Genomic DNA, 16882 nt, shown 5'->3' on the forward strand with positions numbered 1-16882 from the left:
GGGGAAGGTGTCCCTTCTCAGGGAGTGGGGCTGCATGAGCTTTAAGGTCCCTTGCAACCCGAACCACTGCAGGATTCCATCACCATTCCACCATTTCTCCCTGCATTTGTTGTGCATCGCTTCCTCTCTTATTCAAATTCTCCAGTTTGGTCGGTCTCTTAAAGGAATAATTTTAAGGTTATTCCGGGAATAAAAAGGGGAGTGGAAAACACACACGAATCATTCCTGCACCCATCAAATCCTTAGTCATTGGGAGCACATGCCCTCATCTCTGTCCTTGTTTTTTTTTTTCTCCTGGGAAACCTTATGGTCATAGATTTTTCCAAGAGAGACCTGGGATTACCACGTTTGCTCTGTAAGAGGCAGGAGAGGTTCAGAATACCTGTTCCTCTGCATTTTGCCAGTGGGATTTTCCCACTTTTCAGAGATCATTTTTGTAGCTGCCCAAGGAAATTTCTGGAGCTGACCCACGACTGAGTACAGAGTGCAGCACAAAGGAACAACCAATCTCCCTCCAAAATATTTCCTGCCCTCTACAGACAGCCTCAAGACTTATGTCCAATATTTTCCCCACCTGTCCACTACTGATTCCCTCATTTTAAGCCCAAAATGTTCATTCTGTCCCCTACATACTAACACAGATATGACCCCAGAGTGTCCATTCTGTCCCCTGTAGGTCTCTGGGGACACAGGGGGGGTCCCTTTGATCTCAGGGCCTTGCTCCTGACCCTCTCCAGGGCGGAAGAGCTGCAAATCCCAAGGCAGAAGGAGGGTGATCTGTCAGCCAAAGGCAGACAAACGGCTTCAGAAAAGATTTCTGCAACCTAACTGAGAAGGATTTCCAATCTCCCGGGGAGAAGAGCAGGAACTCACAGCCAACAATACCTGACAGTGCCCTGCAGCCACAGCTCAGCTCACGGACAGACTGGCAATTCCACCATCTAAAAGGAAACAAGACCAAGGAAATGGTGATTTCTTTGGCTTTCAAGTTATTTTCAGTTCTTAAAACAGAAGCAACACTTGCTTTGGAATTGTGTTGGGTGAACAATTGGCAGTGGGCACACGCCAGGGCAATAGTGCTGATTTCACTGATGCTCTCTGGGGCAGGAGCAGCTGAGCTCCTGAGTTCAGTTCCTGCCCAAGGTCTGACCCCAAAATGATCCCCTCCTCTCCACTGCTGATCACCTCCACATTTGCATTCACTGACCTGCAGAGAATCCAACTCCTTTTTAAGCCCCAAAACCCGCCTGGGCAGCCACAACTGATCACCTCTTTTAATTTTTAAGACAAGATCTTCATTCTCTCTCCCAGAGATCCCCTCAGATGTAACCCCTAAACTTTTCTCTTCCTGCACACCTCTGATTAACTCATTTTTACCTCCAAAGGTTCATTTTCTATCCTTGAGAGTTTCTCAAGTTTTACCCCCAAAGCTTTCCTTACCTGCCCAGGGCTGATGGCCTCACATTACCTCTCTCGGGTCGTTCCCTCCCCTACAAATAACATTCAGTTTTACCCCCACACTTTTCCTTCCTCTACATTTCCCATTTTAGCTTTGTTAACCCATAACTGGGGACACAGGGGGGTCCCTTTGATCTCAGGGCCTTGCTCCTGACCCTCTCCAGGGCGGAAGAGCTGCAAATCCCAAGGCAGAAAGAGGAGATCTATCGGCAAAAGGCTTCAGAAAACATTTCTGCAACCTAACTGAGAAGGATTTCCAATCTCCCGGGGAGAAGAGCAGGAACTCACAGCCAACAATACTGACAGTGCCCTGCAGCCACAGCTCAGCTCACGGACAGACTGGCAATTCCACCATCTAAAAGGAAACAAGACCAAGGAAATGGTGATTTCTTTGGCTTTCAAGTTATTTTCAGTTCTTAAAACAGAAGCAACACTTGCTTTGGAATTGTGTTGGGTGAACAATTGGCAGTGGGCACACGCCAGGGCAATAGTGCTGATTTCACTGATGCTCTCTGGGGCATCAAGGCTGGAGCCTCTTCCCTGTGGCTGCACACACCCCAAAGATTTGGCAGAACTTCTCCCAGTTCAATGCTTTGTTCTGTCCTGAAAGAGAGCAGAGGGAAATTCAGTGCTCTGTGGAAGTCAAAGGCTCCTGGCTCTCACCCTGCTGTTCCCATGGCTCCCCAGAGGGTTCATCCCCAAACACGAGGGGTGGCAGTGCAATAGCCCAGCAGAGGCCCCCATTTCAGGGGCACCATTTCCCCCCCCGCAGGGGGTCCCACCCGCGGCGCCCCCTCCCCACCCCGGGCCGTGTCCCGCAGTACCTGCCCCGCAGTCTCCGCCTGGCGGACACGGCCGGTACTGCAGCCCCCACAGCGCCGCCGCCTGCAAAGGACCCCCCGCGCCCCCCGGGGAAGCTCCACAGCCCCCCCTGCCCTCTCTGCCGCACAGCCCCCGCCCCGGGACGCTCCTGAAACAGCAGGGACAGGGCTCAGCCTCGCTGCAGCCACGGGACAAAGCAGCAACCCAAGGGAGACCCCAAAATGATCCCCTCCTCTCCACTGCTGACAACCTCAATCTACCTCCAAAGACTCAGTCTCTACCCACCAGAGCATCCCAAGTTTAACTCCCAAAATTTTCCATTCCTGTCCACCCCTGCTCACCTCAATATTTTGCATTCACTGCCCGGAGAGAATCAAACTCCATTTTAAGCCCCCAAAACTTCCTTACAAACCACACCCTTTCCGGCCCACACCTTCCTTGAATGGCCCCAGCCCCGCCCCGCACCTTCCTTTTATGGCGGTAGCCCCGCCCCACACCCCCTCTTTTTCTGGTTATAGCCCCTCACCACACCTTCCTTTTATGGCGGTAGCCCCGCCCCGCACCTTCCTTTTATGGCGGTAGCACCGCCCCGCACCTTCCTTTTATGGCGGTAGCCCCGCCCCGCACCTTCCTTTTATGGCGGTAGCCCCGCCCCGCACCTTCCTTTTATGGCGCTAGCCCCGCCCCACACTTTCCTTTTATGGCGGTAGCCCTGCCCCGCACTTTCCTTTTATGGCACTAGCCCCGCCCAGCACCTTCCTTTTTTGGCGCTAGCCCCGCCCCACACCTTCCTTTTATGGCGGTAGCCCCGCCCCACACTTTCCTTTTATGGCGCTAGCCCCGCCCCGCACTTTCCTTTTATGGCGCTAGCCCCGCCCCGCACTTTCCTTTTATGGCGCTAGCCCCGCCCCGCACCTTCCTTTTATGGCGCTAGCCCCGCCCCGCACTTTCCTTTTATGGCGCTAGCCCCGCCCCGCACTTTCCTTTTATGGCGCTAGCCCCGCCCCGCACTTTCCTTTTATGGCGCTAGCCCCGCCCCGCACTTTCCTTTTATGGCGCTAGCCCCGCCCCGCACTTTCCTTTTATGGCGCTAGCCCCGCCCCGCACTTTCCTTTTATGGCGCTAGCCCCGCCCCGCACTTTCCTTTTATGGCGCTAGCCCCGCCCCGCACTTTCCTTTTATGGCGCTAGCCCCGCCCCGCACTTTCCTTTTATGGCGCTAGCCCCGCCCCACACTTTCCTTTTATGGCGCTAGCCCCGCCCCGCACTTTCCTTTTATGGCGCTAGCCCCGCCCCTCATTCGCTTGTTATGGCTGCAGCCCCGCCCCACATGCGCCTTTTTCGGGCATATCCCCACCCTTCCTTTACCTTTTTTGGCCATGGGCACGCCCCGACACTCCTTGTACGGACAAGTCCCTGCCTCTCGGCTCCTTTCATGGCGGCGCCCACCGCCCGTTCACCCCCCCCTCCTTCCAGGCAGGATCGGGCACTCCCGGGTTTTGTCGTGCAGAAAGCCCCGTTCTTTTTGGAACCTCTTGCTCCAGCCTTTTTCCCTGGGCGAAGAGGTGAATTAGTCTTTTGAAGGACCCGATGGCCAGAGGTGGGGGAAAAACTAGCAGCATTCCCTAAACACCTCCAGCACTTCCATATCCAGCTGCGACCAGGGCCAACCTGGGCTAGGGCAAGGTGTCCCTGCTCAGGGAGTGGGGCTGCATGAGCTTTAAGGTCCCTTGCAACCCGAACCACTGCAGGATTCCATCACCATTCCACCATTTCTCCCTGCATTTGTTGTGCATCGCTTCCTCTCTGATTCAAATTCTCCAGTTTGGTTGGTCTCTTAAAGGAATAATTTTAAGGTTATTCCGGGAATAAAAAGGGGAGTGGAAAACACACACGAATCATTCCTGCGCCCATCAAATCCTTATTCATTGGGAGCACATGCCCTCATCTCTGTCCTTGTTTTTTTTTTCTCCTGGGAAACCTTATGGTCATAGATTTTTCCAAGAGAGACCTGGGATTACCACGTTTGCTCTGTAAGAGGCAGGAGAGGTTCAGAATACCTGTTCCTCTGCATTTTGCCAGTGGGATTTTCCCACTTTTCAGAGATCATTTTTGTAGCTGCCCAAGGAAATTTCTGGAGCTGACCCACGACTGAGTACAGAGTGCAGCACAAAGGAACAACCAATCTCCCTCCAAAATATTTCCTGTCCTCTACAGACAGCCTCAAGACTTATGTCCAATATTTTCCCCACCTGACCACTACTGATTCCCTCATTTTAAGCCCAAAATGTTCATTCTGTCCCCTACATACTAACACAGATATGACCCCAGAGTGTCCATTCTGTCCCCTGTAGGTCTCTGGGGACACAGGGGGGTCCCTTTGATCTCAGGGCCTTGCTCCTGACCCTCTCCAGGGCGGAAGAGCTGCAAATCCCAAGGCAGAAGGAGGGTGATCTGTCAGCCAAAGGCAGACAAACGGCTTCAGAAAAGATTTCTGCAACCTAACTGAAAAGGATTTCCAATCTCCCGGGGAGAAGAGCAGGAACTCACAGCCAACAATACCTGACAGTGCCCTGCAGCCACAGCTCAGCTCACGGACAGACTGGCAATTCCACCATCTAAAAGGAAACAAGACCAAGGAAATGGTGATTTCTTTGGCTTTCAAGTTATTTTCAGTTCTTAAAACAGAAGCAACACTTGCTTTGGAATTGTGTTGGGTGAACAATTGGCAGTGGGCACACGCCAGGGCAATAGTGCTGCTTTCACTGATGCTCTCTGGGGCAGGAGCAGCTGAGCTCCTGAGTTCAGTTCCTGCCCAAGGTCTGACCCCAAAATGATCCCCTCCTCTCCACTGCTGATCACCTCCACATTTGCATTCACTGACCTGCAGAGAATCAAACTCCTTTTTAAGCCCCAAAACCCGCCTGGGCAGCCACAACTGATCACCTCTTTTAATTTTTAAGACAAGATCTTCATTCTCTCTCCCAGAGATCCCCTCAGATTTAACCCCTAAACTTTTCTCTTCCTGCACACCTCTGATTAACTCATTTTTACCTCCAAAGGTTCATTTTCTATCCTTGAGAGTTTCTCAAGTTTTACCCCCAAAGCTTTCCTTACCTGCCCAGAGCTGATGGCCTCACATTACCTCTCTCGGGTCGTTCCCTCCCCTACAAATAACATTCAGTTTTACCCCCACACTTTTCCTTCCTCTACATTTCCCATTTTAGCTTTGTTAACCCATAACTGGGGACACAGGGGGGTCCCTTTGTTGAAAATAAAAATCCAAACCGACCGAACGACGGAGCGGGGAGGGAAACAGGGAGAAAGGAGAAGCAGAGGAAGATAAATCCCTCACTAGTCCTGAGGTGTGGAGCAGGAACTCCACTCGCCTCCAGACTCTAATTTTAGAAGACTGAAGCTCCCTATGCTGGCTCCCTATGCTCCACTGCTCGCGTGCTGGCCGCCATCTTTGTTGTGGCTCTGCACGTTCCGGTGAGGGCGGTGTCGTCTTGAGTTTGGGCCGTGACGACTTCCGGTGAGGGCGTCGCCATCTTGAGTGTGGGCCGTGGCGTCTTTCGGTGAGGGCGTCGCCATCTTGAGTGTGGCCTTTAGAGTTTCCGGTCACGGAGCCGCCATCTTGAGTGTGGCGTCCGAGGACTTACGCTGCCCCCCCCATCCCCCGGGGGCCCGGCAGCGGGGGCCCGCCGCAGGGATCTGTGTCCCGCTGGCATTCCCGAGAAGCCGGCGGCACCGGGAGCTGCGGGCTCGGGCCACCCCAGGCTCCGCCCGCCCCTGCGGGCTCCCGGGGCGTCACTCACGGCGGGGGTGGGGGGGGACACAAGGGACTGGAGGGAGGACGGGGGAGGGGGGGGATATTCTGGAGGGGACAAAAGGGACATTGCTGGGGAGGGAATGGACATTTCGGGGTAAAAACGAGGCCAATCGCTGGTGGACAGGTAGGGAAAATCCCAGCCTGGATAAAATGCATTTGAAAACCCACCTGTGAATTCAATCAGCAGCTTTTCTTCCCGTTGCTCCCCAGATGTTCTCCCTAGTTGCTGGCTTTTGGAGAGGAGCGTGCTTTGGCACGGCACAGCCATGCAAAGTTGTCAGCTTTCCTTACCTGGGCAGAGATGTCAGGATCTGGGAGTCCCTGGGGAATGCCCTCAGCTGGCATTTTGGCTCCTGCAGACCCTCCCCAGCTGAGCCTCGGCAGGCTCTGATCCTCTGCTGGTCCTTGCACCCTCCTCCCTCCTCCCTCCCTCCAGCAGACTGAATTTAAGAAGGGCTGAATTTAAACTTCATTCACATTTTTAGTGCCTTCTATCTATCTCCTTAATGAACTCTATTTCCCCTCTTCTCACAAAGTGGAGCACAAAAAGTGCACAGGTGACAGACAGGGAGCTCTTGGCTTGATGGACAAGAGGCCATAAAACTGCAGCCTGGGCTAAAGCAGCTGGACTGAAAATACCTCGATTCACTGCAGAGTAGAGCAATATTCTTAGAGCCGTGTTTTGTTGTCTGGTGAATTAATACACATAGGGACCAAAAGTTAAGAGGCTGTTCTTTACTCCCACTGCAAACTGACCGAGAGAATTTATTCCTGCCATTCAAGAACATGAAGCAGCCTCCCCCACCAATCACACCAAAGAAATGGGTGAAAAAGTGAGGATTAATTAGCTTCACTTTTACTCCCCGGCCCAGTATACACTTTCCCCGTGTAGACTAACTAAGAATTAGAGCAGAATTAGAACAATGCTTGGCAGGCAGGAGAGCACCAAAACCACATCTTTGGAGTCCATCTCTATCCTCCACAGCCGGACTCTCACACAGTGCTTACGCTTTAAGGAATCAGAATTTCTGATAAAGCCCCTTAAACCAGAGCTCAGATCAGACCAGATCCCACTCACCTCCACGAGAGTGCATTTATGTTTCGGTTGCGTGCACGTACATTTACAGACACACACGTAGCCTGAAAACCACCCCAATTTTATAAATCTTCCAATTAAGTGAATTGTTTTGAAAACACTCTCATAGATTACATATTGTTACATCATGTACCGAAAACCAAGAAAGTACCACACAGCAACTTAGATCCACACAGGAAGCTTCTTTTCTTGGCACCTAAACTCAGACGTCTGAGAGTTTCAATAGTCCACCTTTAGTGGCAAGTGCCAACAATCCCAAGCGTTCTCAGGGTTGGCTTGCTGAATCTCTAAACTATTCTTGCAACAAATTCCCAAACCTCTTCTCTCACTTGAAAATCTCTCTGTGAAAGCAACAGCTGTCAGCTAAAAACTCTACAGCACATTCAAATTTTGAGGAAACATCAACTAAAGGAATGCAGGAATGAAACAAGTGCTCTGAAACACACAGCAGACATGGGGGTGACCTCTGGGATCCCTCCCTGGGCACTGCAGAGCATGCAGGCAGCAGGGCCAAGTCCTGCCCAGCCCCCAGGCACCACAGACACTGCAGCCCCAGCAGCAGGGGCATTTTCTGCCTCTGGCTCCCCTCTCATTTGCAGCTGAACGGTGAGGAACAAGCCCTGAGCAGACAGTGCGGGACCAGAACTGGGCACAAGCAATGCCAAGCAGACAGCCCTGGGCTTGCCAGAGGCCTGGACCTGCCTAGGCCAGGCTCTGGGCTGCCTTGGCTTTCTTCTGCTGCAATTCTCCTGCCCTGGGAAGTGTTAAAACACAGACGGCCCAGTGAGGCATGTCCTGAAACAGCAGTCAAGTCCAACTCCAGAAAATCTCAGGGCCACACTTAGAAACCCTTCAGCAAGGGCCCCAGAGAAGCCAAGGTGAGCTGTGATTACCTGCAGTGCCAGGGAACCGAGGGCAAGGCGGGGACCGACCGAGCAGAGAGCAAACACCTCCAGCCCCTACAGCAAGTGCAGCAAAGCACACTGGTGGAGAGGTTGTAGGAGAGCTTTAAAAGACACTAAAAAACCATCAGCTGACAGAAAAAATCCTTCTGCACTCCGCACTGGAGAACGACTCCAATCGCTCACTAAGAGAACCCCCTCATTTAGAACAACTGAACTGCAGAACCCCACAGCTTATCAAATGTATTCACTGCTGCCAACATTAGACAACCTCTCTCCAACGTTTCTGAAAACCTCCTGAATCTTTCCTGGTAAGACCCACCCTTTTCGTTTGATCTAGAGAAACAAAACCAAACCAAAGAAACCTCACCACCTGACACAGGGCACAAGCTACCAAAGAGACTCCAAGCCACAGGAGGAGAGCTAACAAACAGGTGAACTTCCAAGGAAATCCCACGTCCTCCAACATCCTGCTCGTGTTGCCTGCACTGCTCCCTGGATATGACCCGCTCCCGGCCATCTGCCCAGCAGCAGACACCACCACTGCCCTCTCCAGCAGCAGCACCTCAGCCACGAGCCACCACTGTTCCCAGAAGCACAGCTGTCCAGTTCTGTGCCCATCCATAGCAGACGTGGCAACTGAGCCGTGTCCACTGCCTGCTGCCTGTCAGACAGGGCCCTCTTCTCCAGAAACAGCGGCTCAGTGGGCAGCACTGCCACTTACCAGACACATCCTTACTCCCAGCAATCAGTTCACACTTCAACACTTCACCAAGTCTGGGTGAGGACTCGCAGGGCCTGAAGGCTCACGCCGTGGTGTGGCACTCACGTGGTGTCTGTGGCAACCATTCTGCCACTCCAGAATGTTTTCTCCCAGGAAACACACCCATTCCACAGGTTACACATCGGACCAAAATGCAGCAAGTGCCCTCCAATCCCACCCATAATGCAGCTGAAGCCCAGGCACTGTTGCATGAAGTAGACTGGTTAACCCTGGTGGAGATGCTGCTGCGTTCCCACTGGAACACGTGCCGCAGCGTTCCCGCTGGAACACGTGCCGCAGCGTTCCCGCCGGAACACATGCCGCAGCGTTCCCACCGGAATACGTGCCGCAGCGTTCTCACCGGAATACGTGCCGCAGCGTTCCCACCGGAACACATGTCGCAGCGTTCCCGCCGAACACGTGCCGTAGGGGAAGGTGTCCCTGCTCAGGCAGTGGGGCTGCATGAGCTTTAAGGTCCCTTGCAACCCGAACCACTGCAGGATTCCATCACCATTCCACCATTTCTCCCTGCATTTGTTGTGCATCGCTTCCTCTCTGATTCAAATTCTCCAGTTTGGTCGGTCTCTTAAAGGAATAATTTTAAGGTTATTCCGGGAATAAAAAGGGGAGTGGAAAACACACACGAATCATTCCTGCACCCATCAAATCCTTATTCATTAGGAGCACATGCCCTCATCTCTGTCCTTGTTTTTTTTTTTCTCCTGGGAAACCTTATGGTCATAGATTTTTCCAAGAGAGACCTGGGATTACCACGTTTGCTCTGTAAGAGGCAGGAGAGGTTCAGAATACCTGTTCCTCTGCATTTTGCCAGTGGGATTTTCCCACTTTTCAGAGATCATTTTTGTAGCTGCCCAAGGAAATTTCTGGAGCTGACCCACGACTGAGTACAGAGTGCAGCACAAAGGAACAACCAATCTCCCTCCAAAATATTTCCTGCCCTCTACAGACAGCCTCAAGACTTATGTCCAATATTTTCCCCACCTGTCCACTACTGATTCCCTCATTTTAACCCCAAAATGTTCATTCTGTCCCCTACATACTAACACAGATATGACCCCAGAGTGTCCATTCTGTCCCCTGTAGGTCTCTGGGGACAAAAGGGGGGGTCCCTTTGATCTCAGGGCCTTGCTCCTGACCCTCTCCAGGGTGGAACAGCTGTAAATCCCAAGGCAGAAAGAGGAGATCTATCAGCAAAAGGCTTCAGAAAAGATTTCTGCAACCTAACTGAGAAGGATTTCCAATCTCCCGGGGAGAAGAGCAGGAACTCACAGCCAACAATACCTGACAGTGCCCTGCAGCCACAGCTCAGCTCACGGACAGACTGGCAATTCCACCATCTAAAAGGAAACAAGACCAAGGAAATGGTGATTTCTTTGGCTTTCAAGTTATTTTCAGTTCTTAAAACAGAAGCAACACTTGCTTTGGAATTGTGTTGGGTGAACAATTGGCAGTGGGCACACGCCAGGGCAATAGTGCTGCTTTCACTGATGCTCTCTGGGGCAGGAGCAGCTGAGCTCCTGAGTTCAGTTCCTGCCCAAGGTCTGACCCCAAAATGATCCCCTCCTCTCCACTGCTGATCACCTCCACATTTGCATTCACTGACCTGCAGAGAATCAAACTCCTTTTTAAGCCCCAAAACCCGCCTGGGCAGCCACAACTGATCACCTCTTTTAATTTTTAAGACAAGATCTTCATTCTCTCTCCCAGAGATCCCCTCAGATTTAACCCCTAAACTTTTCTCTTCCTGCACACCTCTGATTAACTCATTTTTACCTCCAAAGGTTCATTTTCTATCCTTGAGAGTTTCTCAAGTTTTACCCCCAAAGCTTTCCTTACCTGCCCAGAGCTGATGGCCTCACATTACCTCTCTCGGGTCGTTCCCTCCCCTACAAATAACATTCAGTTTTACCCCCACACTTTTCCTTCCTCTACATTTCCCATTTTAGCTTTGTTAACCCATAACTGGGGACACAGGGGGGTCCCTTTGTTGAAAATAAAAATCCAAACCGACCGAACGACGGAGCGGGGAGGGAAACAGGGAGAAAGGAGAAGCAGAGGAAGATAAATCCCTCACTAGTCCTGAGGTGTGGAGCAGGAACTCCACTCGCCTCCAGACTCTAATTTTAGAAGACTGAAGCTCCCTATGCTGGCTCCCTATGCTCCACTGCTCGCGCGCTGGCCGCCATCTTTGTTGTGGCTCTGCACGTTCCGGTGAGGGCGGTGTCGTCTTGAGTTTGGGCCGTGACGACTTCCGGTGAGGGCGTCGCCATCTTGAGTGTGGCCTTTAGAGTTTCCGGTCACGGAGCCGCCATCTTGAGTGTGGCGTCCGAGGACTTACGCAGCCCCCCCCTCCCGGGGGCCCGGCAGCGTGGGCCCGCCGCAGGGATCTGTGTCCCGCTGGCATTCCCGAGAAGCCGGCGGCACCGGGAGCTGCGGGCTCGGGCCACCCCAGGCTCCGCCCGCCCCTGCGGGCTCCCGGGGCGTCACAACGGACTGGAGGGAGGACGGGGGAGGGGGGGGATATTCTGGAGGGGACAAAAGGGGCATGCTGGGGACGGAATGGACATTTCGGGGTAAAAACGAGGCCAATCGCTGGTGGACAGGTAGGGAAAATCCCAGCCTGGATAAAATGCATTTGAAAACCCACCTGTGAATTCAATCAGCAGTTTTTCTTCCCGTTGCTCCCCAGATGTTCTCCCTAGTTGCTGGCTTTTGGAGAGGAGCGTGCTTTGGCATGGCACAGCCGTGCAAAGTTGTCAGCTTTCCTTACCTGGGCAGAGATGTCAGGATCTGGGAGTCCCTGGGGAATGCCCTCAGCTGGCATTTTGGCTCCTGCAGACCCTCCCCGGCTGAGCCTCGGCAGGCTCTGATCCTGTGCTGGTCCTTGCACCCTCCTCCCTCCTCCCTCCCTCCAGCAGACTGAATTTAAGAAGGGCTGAATTTAAACTTCATTCACATTTTTAGTGCCTTCTATCTATCTCCTTAATGAACTCTATTTCCCCTCTTCTCACAAAGTGGAGCACAAAAAGTGCACAGGTGACAGACAGGGAGCTCTTGGCTTGATGGACAAGAGGCCATAAAACTGCAGCCTGGGCTAAAGCAGCTGGACTGAAAATACCTCGATTCACTGCAGAGTAGAGCAATATTCTTAGAGCCGTGTTTTGTTGTCTGGTGAATTAATACACATAGGGACCAAAAGTTAAGAGGCTGTTCTTTACTCCCACTGCAAACTGACCGAGAGAATTTATTCCTGCCATTCAAGAACACGAAGCAGCCTCCCCCACCAATCACGCCAAAGAAATGGGTGAAAAAGTGAGGATTAATTAGCTTCACTTTTACTCCCCGGCCCAGTATACACTTTCCCCGTGTAGACTAACTAAGAATTAGAGCAGAATTAGAACAATGCTTGGCAGGCAGGAGAGCACCAAAACCACATCTTTGGAGTTCATCTCTATCCTCCACAGCCGGACTCTCACACAGTGCTTACGCTTTAAGGAATCAGAATTTCTGATAAAGCCCCTTAAACCAGAGCTCGGATCAGACCGGATCCCACTCACCTCCACGAGAGTGCATTTATGTTTCGGTTGCGTGCACGTACATTTACAGACACACACGCAGCCTGAAAACCACCCCAATTTTATAAATCTTTCAATTAAGTGAATTGTTTTGAAAACACTCTCATAGATTACATATTGTTACATCATGTACCGAAAACCAAGAAAGTACCACACAGCAACTTAGATCCACACAGGAAGCTTCTTTTCTTGGCACCTAAACTCAGACGTCTGAGAGTTTCAATAGTCCACCTTTAGTGGCAAGTGCCAACAATCCCAAGCGTTCTCAGGGTTGGCTTGCTGAATCTCTAAACTATTCTTGCAACAAATTCCCAAACCTCTTCTCTCACTTGAAAATCTCTCTGTGAAAGCAACAGCTGTCAGCTAAAAACTCTACAGCACATTCAAATTTTGAGGAAACATCAACTAAAGGAATGCAGGAATGAAACAAGTGCTCTGAAACACACAGCAGACATGGGGGTGACCTCTGGGATCCCTCCCTGGGCACTGCAGAGCATGCAGGCAGCAGGGCCAAGTCCTGCCCAGCCCCCAGGCACCACAGACACTGCAGCCCCAGCAGCAGGGGCATTTTCTGCCTCTGGCTCCCCTCTCATTTGCAGCTGAACGGTGAGGAACAAGCCCTGAGCAGACAGTGCGAGACCAGAACTGGGCACAAGCAATGCCAAGCAGACAGCCCTGGGCTTGCCAGAGGCCTGGACCTGCCTAGGCCAGGCTCTGGGCTGCCTTGGCTTTCTTCTGCTGCAATTCTCCTGCCCTGGCAAGTGTTAAAACACAGACGGCCCAGTGAGGCATGTCCTGAAACAGCAGTCAAGTCCAACTCCAGAAAATCTCAGGGCCACACTTAGAAACCCTTCAGCAAGGGCCCCAGAAAAGCCAAGATGAGCTGCGATTACCTGCAGTGCCAGGGAATTCAGGGGAAGGCGGGGACCGACCGAGCAGAGAGCAAACACCTCCAGCCCCTACAGCAAGTGCAGCAAAGCACACTGGTGGAGAGGTTGTAGGAGAGCTTTAAAAGACACTAAAAAACCATCACAGAAAAAATCTGACAGAAAAAATCCTTCTGCACTCCGCACTGTATAATGACTCCAATTGCTCACTAAGGTAATCGCCTAATTTAGAACAACTGAACTGCAGAACCCCACAGCTTATCAAATGTATTCACTGCCGCCAACATTAGACAACCTCTCTCCAACGTTTCTGAAAACCTCCTGAATCTTTCCTGGTAAGACCCACCCTTTTCATTTGATCGAGAGAAACAAAACCAAACCAAAGAAACCTCACCACCTGACACAGGGCACAAGCTACCAAAGAGACTCCAAGCCACAGGAGGAGAGCTAACAAACAGGTGAACTTCCAAGGAAATCCCACGTCCTCCAACATCCTGCTCATGTTGCCTGCACTGCTCCCTGGATATGACCCGCTCCCGGCCATCTGCCCAGCAGCAGACACCACCACTGACTGCCCTCTCCAGCAGCAGCACCTCAGCCACGAGCCACCACTGTTCCCAGAAGCACAGCTGTCCAGTTCTGTGCCCATCCATAGCAGACGTGGCAACTGAGCCGTGTCCACTGCCTGCTGCCTGTCAGACAGGGCCCTCTTCTCCAGAAACAGCGGCTCAGTGGCAGCACTGCCACTTACCAGACACATCCTTACTCCCAGCAATCAGTTCACACTTCAACACTTCACCAAGTCTGGGTGAGGACTCGCAGGGCCTGAAGGCTCACGCCGTGGTGTGGCACTCACGTGGTGTCTGTGGCAACCATTCTGCCACTCCAGAATGTTTTCTCCCAGGAAACACACCCATTCCACAGGTTACACATCGGACCAAAATGCAGCAAGTGCCCTCCAATCCCACCCATAATGCAGCTGAAGCCCAGGCACTGTTGCATGAAGTAGACTGGTTAACCCTGGTGGAGATGCTGCTGCGTTCCCACCGGAACACATGTCGCAGCGTTCCCGCTGGAACACGTGCCGCAGCGTTCCCACCGGAATACGTGCCGCAGCGTTCCCACCGGAACACATGCCGCAGCGTTCCCGCTGGAACACATGCCGCAGCGTTCCCGCCGGAATACATGCCGCAGCGTTCCCACGGGAATACGTGCCGCAGCGTTCCCACCGGAACACATGCCGCAGCGTTCCCACGGGAATACGTGCCGCAGCGACCCCGGATCGCTGTCGTATTTCGTACTGCCCGCCCGGAAGCGGCTCCTCCCGTGACTCCCAGCGCGGCGGGGCCGCCTCCCGCTTCCGCCGCGCACATCCTGCCTGGCCTGCCGTCTCCGACCCGTCCCGCCCCGGTCCCGTGCGGTTCGCCCCCGCCGCCATTCCCTCCCTCCCTCCCTCCTCCCTCCCTCCCTCCCGCGCGGGTGAGTGCGGGCCGCGGGACGGGAAGGGCGGGATGGAGGCGGCGGGAGCCGGGACGGGGGAGCGGGGACCCCGCGTGTGCTCAGAGCCGCTGTGCTCGGCGTTATTCCCACTGCTTGCCAGGGAGCTGCCGGGGCTCCCGAATGGCAGCGAATAGCCCTGGCGGGGAACAGCTGCTCCCGTGTGAGGTTCTGCTTGGGGTTTGTCCTCCAGCCCGGCACGGAAGGAACTGAGGGTGCTGGTGGGTGGAAGGTTGTAGCTGAGCTGGCAGCCCAGAAAACCCGGCATATCATAGAATCACATGGGTTGGAAAGGACCTCTGAGAACATCAAGTCCTTGATCCACGGTCACCGCTGTTACCAGATCATGGCAATCAGTGCCACATCCAGTGTCCTCTTAAAAACCTCCAGGGACAGAGAATCCACCCCCTCCCCGGGCAGCCCATTCCAATGCCTGATTACCCCCTCTGTAAAGAACTTCTTCCTAACATCTAACCTAAACCTCCCCTGGCAGAGCTTGAGACCGTGCCCTCTTGTCTTACTGAGAGCTGCCTGGGAGAAGAGACCGACCCCCACCTTGATACAACCTCCTCTCAGGGAGTTGTAGAGAGGGATGAGGTCTCCCCCGAGCCTCCTCTCCAGGCTCAACAACCCCAGCTCCCTCAGCCTCTCCTCACAGGGCCTGTGTTCGAGTCCCTTCCGCAGTCTGGTTGCTTTTCCCTGCACCTGCTCCAGCCCCTCCATGTCCTTCCTGACCTGAGGGGCCCAGAGCTGGACACCACACTCCAGGGGTGGCCTCCCCAGCACTGAATCCCTTCCCTGCTCCTGCTGCCACTGTCCTGAGCCAGGCCAGGAACCCTTGGCCCTCTTGGCCCCCTGGGCACAGTCTGGCTCATGTTCAGCCTCCTGTCAATCGGCACCCCCAGGTCCCTTCCTGCCTGGCTGCTCTCCATCCACTCTGTACCCAGCCTGTAGCGCTGCAGGGGGTTGTTGTGGCCAAAGTGCAGGACCCGGCACTTGGCCTTGTTGAACTTCATCCCATTGGAGTCAGCCCAACTCTCCAGACTATCCAGGTCCCTCTGCAGAGAGCCCTCCTGCCTTCCAGCTGATTGACATGCCCCCCCCAGCTTGGTGTCATCTGCAAATTTGCTGATGATGGACTCAATCCCCTCATCTAAATCATCCATAAAGATGTTAAACAGGACTGGGCCCAGCACTGATCCCTGGGGACACCACTGGTGACTGGATCCCAACTGGATGCAGCCCTGTTCACCATCACTCTCTGGGCCTGGCCCTCCAACCAGTTCCTAACCCAGCACAGAGTGCCCCTGTCCAAGCCCTGGGCTGCAGCTTTTCCAGGAGTATATTATGGGAGATGGTGTCAAAGGCTTTGCTGAAGTCCAGACAGACACATCCCCAGCCTGCCCCTCATCCACCAAGTGGGTCACCTGATCATAAAAGGAGATCAGGTTGTTCAGACAGGACCTGCCCTTCCTACCCCGTGCTGGCTGGCTCTGATCCCTTGTCCATCCTGTAGCTGCTGTGTGATTGCACTCAGGATGATCTGCTCCATAACCTTGCCAGGCACTGAGGTCAGGCTGACAGGCCTGGAGTTTCCCGGGTCCTCCTTCTGGCCCTTTTTGTGGATTTACCAACTTCCAGTCATCTGGGACCTCCCCAGTGAGCCAGGACTGTTGGTAAATGAGGGAGAGCGGCTTGGCGAGCTCTTCCACCAGCTCCCTCATCACCCTAGGATGGATCCCATTGGGTCCCATGGACTTGTGAGGATCCAAGTGGCTCAGCATGTCACAAACTCCTCCTTGATTACAGGGGGCCTATTCAGCTTCTTATCTCTGTCTATGAGCTCCAGAAGCCAGCTGTCCTCAGGACAACCTGTCTTACTGTTGAAGACTGAGGTAAAGAAGGTATTAAAATACCTCAACCTTGTCCTCATCTTTGATAACCATGTTCCCACTCATGTCCAATAAAGAATGGAGGTTTTCCTTGTCCCTCCTTTTGCTATTGATGTATCTGTAGAAAGACTTTTTGTT

This window comes from Myiozetetes cayanensis, unplaced genomic scaffold (genome assembly GCF_022539395.1).
Source record: "Myiozetetes cayanensis isolate MyiCay16 unplaced genomic scaffold, myiCay2020 scf5-8, whole genome shotgun sequence".
Taxonomy (NCBI): Eukaryota; Metazoa; Chordata; class Aves; order Passeriformes; family Tyrannidae; genus Myiozetetes; species Myiozetetes cayanensis.